This window comes from Salvelinus alpinus, unplaced genomic scaffold (genome assembly GCF_045679555.1).
Source record: "Salvelinus alpinus unplaced genomic scaffold, SLU_Salpinus.1 scaffold_178, whole genome shotgun sequence".
Classification (NCBI taxonomy): domain Eukaryota; kingdom Metazoa; phylum Chordata; class Actinopteri; order Salmoniformes; family Salmonidae; genus Salvelinus; species Salvelinus alpinus.
The window spans coordinates 37,163-46,430 of NW_027256119.1; the positions used below are offsets into that span (position 1 = coordinate 37,163).

The 9,268-nt window shown below is 33.6% G+C and overlaps 1 non-coding gene across 1 annotated transcript; it reads right to left on the reverse strand.

The window, feature by feature from the left end:
• Positions 1-4,666: 4,666 nt before the first annotated feature.
• trnaa-ugc (transfer RNA alanine (anticodon UGC)) lies at positions 4,667-4,743 on the reverse strand. The gene has a single exon. It is a non-coding gene; the product is annotated as a tRNA-Ala (tRNA).
• Positions 4,744-9,268: the final 4,525 nt, after the last annotated feature.

A 9,268-nucleotide genomic window follows, 5' to 3' on the forward strand; every position in this document is an offset into this window, starting at 1 on the left:
ACAAAACTGAGAGAGTATATTACTAAACGGAGAGAATATTACTAAACGGAGAGAGTATTACTAAACTGAGAGAATATTACTAAACTGAGAGAGTATTACTAAACTGAGAGAGTGTTACTAAACTGAGTGAAAATTACTCAACGGAGAGATTATTACTCAACTGAGAGAGTATTACTAAACTGAGAGAGTATTACTAAACTGAGAGAGTGTTGCTAGACTGAGATAGTATTACTAAACTGAGAGGATATAACTAAACTGAGACAGTTTTACTAAACTGAGAGAGTGTTACTAGACTGAGAGAATATTACTAGACTGAGAGAGTATTACTAAATTGAGAGAGTGTTACTAAACTGAGAGAGTATTACTAAACTGAGAGAGCTGAGAGAGTATTACAACACTGAGAGTATTACTAAACAGAGAGAATATTACTAAACTGTGAGAGTATTATTACACTGAGAGAGTATTACTAACCCGAGAGAGTATTACTAAACTGTGAGAGTATTACTAAACTGAGAGAGTATTACTAACCCGAGAGAGTATTACCAAACTGAGAGAGTATTACTAAACTGAGAGAGTATTACTAAACTGAGAGAGTATTACTAAACTGAGAGAGTATTACTCAACTGAGAGAGTATTACAAAACTGATAGAATATTACTAAACTGAGAGAGTATTACTACACTGAGAGAGTATTACTAAACTGAGAGAGTTTTACTAGACTGAGATAGTATTACTCAACTGAGAGAGTATTACTAAACTGAGAGAGTGTTACTAGACTGAGAGAGTATTACTAAACTTAGAGAATATTACTAAACTGAGAGAGTATTACTAAACTGAGGGAGTATTACTAAACCGAGAGAGTATTACTAAACTGAGAGAATATTACTAAACTGAGAGAGTATTACTAAACTGAGAGAAATGAGAGAATATTACTAAACTGAGAGAATATTACTAAACTGAGAGAGTATTACTAAACTGGGGGAGTATTACTAAACTGAGAGAGTATTACTAACCTGAGAGAGTATTACTAAACTGAGAGAATATTACTAAACGGTGAGAGTATTACTAAACTGAGAGAGTATTACTAACCCGAGAGAGTATTACTAAACTGAGAGAGTATTACTAAACTGAGAGAGTGTTACTAGACTGAGATAGTATTACTCAACTGAGAGAGTATTACTAAACTGAGAGAGTGTTACTACACTGAGAGAGTATTACTAAACTGAGAGAATATTACTAAACTGAGAGAGTATAACTAAACTGAGAGAGCTGAGAGAATATTACTAAACTGAGAGAATATTACTAAACTGAGAGAGTATTACTAAACTGAGAGAGTGTTACTAAACTGAGAGAGTGTTACTAGACTGAGAGAGTATTACTAAATTGAGAGAGTGTTACTAAACTGAGAGAGTATTACTAAACTGAGAGAGCTGAGAGAGTATTACAAGACTGAGAGAGTATTACTAAACAGAGAGAATATTACTAAACTGTGAGAGTATTATTAAACTGAGAGAGTATTACTAACCCGAGAGAGTATTACTAAACTGTGAGAGTATTACTAAACTGAGAGAGTATTACTAACCCGAGAGAGTATTACTAAACTGAGAGAGTATTACTAAACTGAGAGAGTATTACTCAACTGAGAGAGTATTACAAAACTGATAGAATATTACTAAACTGAGAGAATATTACTAAACTGAGAGAATATTACTAAACTGAGAGAGTATTACTACACTGAGAGAATATTACTAAACTGAGAGAGTATTACTAAACTGAGAGAGTGTTACTAGACTGAGAGAGTATTACTAAACTGAGAGAATATTACTAAACTGAGAGAGTATAACTAACCTGAGAGAGCTGAGAGAATATTACTAAACTGAGAGAATATTACTAAACTGAGAGAGTATTACTAAACTGAGAGAGTGTTACTAACCCGAGAGAGTATTACTAAACTGTGAGAGTATTACTAAACTGAGAGAGTATTACTAACCCGAGAGAGTATTACTAAACTGAGAGAGTATTACTAAACTGAGAGAGTATTACTCAACTGAGAGAGTATTACAAAACTGATAGAATATTACTCAACGGAGAGAGTGTTACTAGACTGAGAGAGTATTACTACACTGAGAGAGTATTACCAAACTGAGAGAATATTACTAAACTGAGAGAATATTACTAAACTGAGAGAATATTACTAAACTGAGAGAGTATTACTACACTGAGAGAATATTACTAAACTGAGAGAGTATTACTAAACTGAGAGAGTGTTACTAGACTGAGAGAGTATTACTAAACTGAGAGAATATTACTAAACTGAGAGAGTATAACTAACCTGAGAGAGCTGAGAGAATATTACTAAACTGAGAGAATATTACTAAACTGAGAGAGTATTACTAAACTGAGAGAGTGTTACTAAACTGAGAGAGTGTTACTAGACTGAGAGAGTATTACTAAACTGAGAGAGTGTTACTAAACTGAGAGAGTATTACTAAACTGAGAGAGCTGAGAGAGTATTACAAGACTGATAGAGTATTACTAAACTGAGAGAGTTTTACTAAACTGAGAAAGTACTACTAACCCGAGAGAGTATTACTAAACTGAGAGAGTATTACTAAACTGAGAGAGCTGAGAGAATATTACTAAACTGAGAGAGTATTACTAAACTGAGAGAATATTACTAAACTGAGAGAGTATTACTACACTGAGAGAGTATTACTAAACTGAGAGAGTTTTACTAGACTGAGATAGTATTACTCAACTGAGAGAGCTGAGAGTATTACTAAACTGAGAGAATATTACTAAACTGAGAGAGTATTACTAAACTGAGAGAGTGTTACTAAACTGAGAGAGTGTTACTAGACTGAGAGAGTATTACTAAATTGAGAGAGTGTTACTAAACTGAGAGAGTATTACTAAACTGAGAGAGCTGAGAGAGTATTACTAAACTGAGAGAGTATTACTAAACTGAGAGAGTATTACTAAACTGAGAAAGTACTACTAACCCGAGAGAGTATTACTAAACTGAGAGAGTATTACTAAACTGAGAGAGCTGAGAGAATATTACTAAACTGAAAAAGTATTACTAAACTGAGAGAATATTACTAAACTGAGAGAGTATTACTAAACTGAGGGAGTATTACTAAACCGAGAGAGTATTACTAAACTGAGAGAATATTACTAAACTGAGAGAGTATTACTAAACTGAGAGAAATGAGAGAATATTACTAAACTGAGAGAATATTACTAAACTGAGAGAGTATTACTAAACTGGGGGAGTATTACTAAACCGAGAGAGTATTACTAACCTGAGAGAGTATTACTAAACTGAGAGAATATTACTAAACGGTGAGAGTATTACTAAACTGAGAGAGTATTACTAACCCGAGAGAGTATTACTAAACTGAGAGAGTATTACTAAACTGAGAGAGTGTTACTAGACTGAGATAGTATTACTCAACTGAGAGAGTATTACTAAACTGAGAGAGTGTTACTAGACTGAGAGAGTATTACTAAACTGAGAGAATATTACTAAACTGAGAGAGTATAACTAAACTGAGAGAGCTGAGAGAATATTACTAAACTGAGAGAATATTACTAAACTGAGAGAGTATTACTAAACTGAGAGAGTGTTACTAAACTGAGAGAGTGTTACTAGACTGAGAGAGTATTACTAAATTGAGAGAGTGTTACTAAACTGAGAGAGTATTACTAAACTGAGAGAGCTGAGAGAGTATTACAAGACTGAGAGAGTATTACTAAACTGAGAGAGTTTTACTAAACTGAGAAAGTACTACTAACCCGAGAGAGTATTACTAAACTGAGAGAGTATTACTAAACTGAGAGAGCTGAGAGAATATTACTAAACTGAAAGAGTATTACTAAACTGAGAGAATATTACTAAACTGAGAGAGTATTACTAAACTGAGAGAGTATTACTAAACTGAGAGAGTTTTACTAGACTGAGATAGTATTACTCAACTGAGAGAGTATTACTAAACTGAGAGAGTGTTACTAGACTGAGAGAGTATTACTACACTTAGAGAATATTACTAAACTGACAGAGTATTACTAAACTGAGGGAGTATTACTAAACCGAGAGAGTATTACTAAACTGAGGGAGTATTACTAAACCGAGAGAGTATTGCAAAACTGAGAGAAATGAGAGAATATTACTAAACTGAGAGAATATTACTAAACTGAGAGAGTATTACTAAACTGAGGGAGTATTACTAAACCGAGAGAGTATTACTAACCTGAGAGAGAATTACTAAACTGAGAGAATATTACTAAACTGTGAGAGTATTACTAAACTGAGAGAGTATTACTAACCCGAGAGAGTATTACTAAACTGAGAGAGTATTACTAAATTGAGAGAGTGTTACTAGACTGAGATAGTATTACTCAACTGAGAGAGTATTACTAAACTGAGAGAGTGTTACTAGACTGAGAGAGTATTACTAAACTGAGAGAATATTACTAAACTGAGAGAGTATAACTAAACTGAGAGAGCTGAGAGAATATTACTAAACTGAGAGAATATTACTAAACTGAGAGAGTATTACTAAACTGAGAGAGTGTTACTACATTTAACATTTTTACATTTAAGTCATTTAGCAGACGCTCTTATCCAGAGCGACTACAAAATGGAAAGTTCGACATATTCGTCCTGGTCCCCCCGTGGGAATTGAACCCACAACCCTGGCGTTGCAAGCGCCATGCTCTACCAACTGAGCCACACGGGACCACAAAACTGAGAGAGTATATTACTAAACGGAGAGAATATTACTAAACGGAGAGAGTATTACTAAACTGAGAGAATATTACTAAACTGAGAGAGTATTACTAAACTGAGAGAGTGTTACTAAACTGAGTGAAAATTACTCAACGGAGAGATTATTACTCAACTGAGAGAGTATTACTAAACTGAGAGAGTATTACTAAACTGAGAGAGTGTTGCTAGACTGAGATAGTATTACTAAACTGAGAGGATATAACTAAACTGAGACAGTTTTACTAAACTGAGAGAGTGTTACTAGACTGAGAGAATATTACTAGACTGAGAGAGTATTACTAAATTGAGAGAGTGTTACTAAACTGAGAGAGTATTACTAAACTGAGAGAGCTGAGAGAGTATTACAACACTGAGAGTATTACTAAACAGAGAGAATATTACTAAACTGTGAGAGTATTATTACACTGAGAGAGTATTACTAACCCGAGAGAGTATTACTAAACTGTGAGAGTATTACTAAACTGAGAGAGTATTACTAACCCGAGAGAGTATTACCAAACTGAGAGAGTATTACTAAACTGAGAGAGTATTACTAAACTGAGAGAGTATTACTAAACTGAGAGAGTATTACTCAACTGAGAGAGTATTACAAAACTGATAGAATATTACTAAACTGAGAGAGTATTACTACACTGAGAGAGTATTACTAAACTGAGAGAGTTTTACTAGACTGAGATAGTATTACTCAACTGAGAGAGTATTACTAAACTGAGAGAGTGTTACTAGACTGAGAGAGTATTACTAAACTTAGAGAATATTACTAAACTGAGAGAGTATTACTAAACTGAGGGAGTATTACTAAACCGAGAGAGTATTACTAAACTGAGAGAATATTACTAAACTGAGAGAGTATTACTAAACTGAGAGAAATGAGAGAATATTACTAAACTGAGAGAATATTACTAAACTGAGAGAGTATTACTAAACTGGGGGAGTATTACTAAACTGAGAGAGTATTACTAACCTGAGAGAGTATTACTAAACTGAGAGAATATTACTAAACGGTGAGAGTATTACTAAACTGAGAGAGTATTACTAACCCGAGAGAGTATTACTAAACTGAGAGAGTATTACTAAACTGAGAGAGTGTTACTAGACTGAGATAGTATTACTCAACTGAGAGAGTATTACTAAACTGAGAGAGTGTTACTACACTGAGAGAGTATTACTAAACTGAGAGAATATTACTAAACTGAGAGAGTATAACTAAACTGAGAGAGCTGAGAGAATATTACTAAACTGAGAGAATATTACTAAACTGAGAGAGTATTACTAAACTGAGAGAGTGTTACTAAACTGAGAGAGTGTTACTAGACTGAGAGAGTATTACTAAATTGAGAGAGTGTTACTAAACTGAGAGAGTATTACTAAACTGAGAGAGCTGAGAGAGTATTACAAGACTGAGAGAGTATTACTAAACAGAGAGAATATTACTAAACTGTGAGAGTATTATTAAACTGAGAGAGTATTACTAACCCGAGAGAGTATTACTAAACTGTGAGAGTATTACTAAACTGAGAGAGTATTACTAACCCGAGAGAGTATTACTAAACTGAGAGAGTATTACTAAACTGAGAGAGTATTACTCAACTGAGAGAGTATTACAAAACTGATAGAATATTACTCAACGGAGAGAGTGTTACTAGACTGAGAGAGTATTACTAAACTGAGAGAGTATTACCAAACTGAGAGAATATTACTAAACTGAGAGAATATTACTAAACTGAGAGAATATTACTAAACTGAGAGAGTATTACTACACTGAGAGAATATTACTAAACTGAGAGAGTATTACTAAACTGAGAGAGTGTTACTAGACTGAGAGAGTATTACTAAACTGAGAGAATATTACTAAACTGAGAGAGTATAACTAACCTGAGAGAGCTGAGAGAATATTACTAAACTGAGAGAATATTACTAAACTGAGAGAGTATTACTAAACTGAGAGAGTGTTACTAACCCGAGAGAGTATTACTAAACTGTGAGAGTATTACTAAACTGAGAGAGTATTACTAACCCGAGAGAGTATTACTAAACTGAGAGAGTATTACTAAACTGAGAGAGTATTACTCAACTGAGAGAGTATTACAAAACTGATAGAATATTACTCAACGGAGAGAGTGTTACTAGACTGAGAGAGTATTACTACACTGAGAGAGTATTACCAAACTGAGAGAATATTACTAAACTGAGAGAATATTACTAAACTGAGAGAATATTACTAAACTGAGAGAGTATTACTACACTGAGAGAATATTACTAAACTGAGAGAGTATTACTAAACTGAGAGAGTGTTACTAGACTGAGAGAGTATTACTAAACTGAGAGAATATTACTAAACTGAGAGAGTATAACTAACCTGAGAGAGCTGAGAGAATATTACTAAACTGAGAGAATATTACTAAACTGAGAGAGTATTACTAAACTGAGAGAGTGTTACTAAACTGAGAGAGTGTTACTAGACTGAGAGAGTATTACTAAATTGAGAGAGTGTTACTAAACTGAGAGAGTATTACTAAACTGAGAGAGCTGAGAGAGTATTACAAGACTGATAGAGTATTACTAAACTGAGAGAGTTTTACTAAACTGAGAAAGTACTACTAACCCGAGAGAGTATTACTAAACTGAGAGAGTATTACTAAACTGAGAGAGCTGAGAGAATATTACTAAACTGAGAGAGTATTACTAAACTGAGAGAATATTACTAAACTGAGAGAGTATTACTACACTGAGAGAGTATTACTAAACTGAGAGAGTTTTACTAGACTGAGATAGTATTACTCAACTGAGAGAGTATTACTAAACTGAGAGAGTGTTACTAGACTGAGAGAGTATTACTAAACTTAGAGAATATTACTAAACTGAGAGAGTATTACTAAACTGAGGGAGTATTACTAAACCGAGAGAGTATTACTAAACTGAGAGAATATTACTAAACTGAGAGAGTATTACTAAACTGAGAGAAATGAGAGAATATTACTAAACTGAGAGAATATTACTAAACTGAGAGAGTATTACTAAACTGGGGGAGTATTACTAAACTGAGAGAGTATTACTAACCTGAGAGAGTATTACTAAACTGAGAGAATATTACTAAACGGTGAGAGTATTACTAAACTGAGAGAGTATTACTAACCCGAGAGAGTATTACTAAACTGAGAGAGTATTACTAAACTGAGAGAGTGTTACTAGACTGAGATAGTATTACTCAACTGAGAGAGTATTACTAAACTGAGAGAGTGTTACTACACTGAGAGAGTATTACTAAACTGAGAGAATATTACTAAACTGAGAGAGTATAACTAAACTGAGAGAGCTGAGAGAATATTACTAAACTGAGAGAATATTACTAAACTGAGAGAGTATTACTAAACTGAGAGAGTGTTACTAAACTGAGAGAGTGTTACTAGACTGAGAGAGTATTACTAAATTGAGAGAGTGTTACTAAACTGAGAGAGTATTACTAAACTGAGAGAGCTGAGAGAGTATTACAAGACTGAGAGAGTATTACTAAACAGAGAGAATATTACTAAACTGTGAGAGTATTATTAAACTGAGAGAGTATTACTAACCCGAGAGAGTATTACTAAACTGTGAGAGTATTACTAAACTGAGAGAGTATTACTAACCCGAGAGAGTATTACTAAACTGAGAGAGTATTACTAAACTGAGAGAGTATTACTCAACTGAGAGAGTATTACAAAACTGATAGAATATTACTCAACGGAGAGAGTGTTACTAGACTGAGAGAGTATTACTAAACTGAGAGAGTATTACCAAACTGAGAGAATATTACTAAACTGAGAGAATATTACTAAACTGAGAGAATATTACTAAACTGAGAGAGTATTACTACACTGAGAGAATATTACTAAACTGAGAGAGTATTACTAAACTGAGAGAGTGTTACTAGACTGAGAGAGTATTACTAAACTGAGAGAATATTACTAAACTGTGAGAGTATTACTAAACTGAGAGAGTATTACTAACCCGAGAGAGTATTACTAAACTGAGAGAGTATTACTAAACTGAGAGAGTGTTACTAGACTGAGATAGTATTACTCAACTGAGAGAGTATTACTAAACTGAGAGAGTGTTACTAGACTGAGAGAGTATTACTAAACTGAGAGAATATTACTAAACTGAGAGAGTATAACTAAACTGAGAGAGCTGAGAGAATATTACTAAACTGAGAGAATATTACTAAACTGAGAGAGTATTACTAAACTGAGAGAGTGTTACTAAACTGAGAGAGTGTTACTAGACTGAGAGAGTATTACTAAATTGAGAGAGTGTTACTAAACTGAGAGAGTATTACTAAACTGAGAGAGCTGAGAGAGTATTACAAGACTGAGAGAGTATTACTAAACTGAGAGAGTTTTACTAAACTGAGAAAGTACTACTAACCCGAGAGAGTATTACTAAACTGAGAGAGTATTACTAAACTGAGAGAGCTGAGAGAATATTACTAAACTGA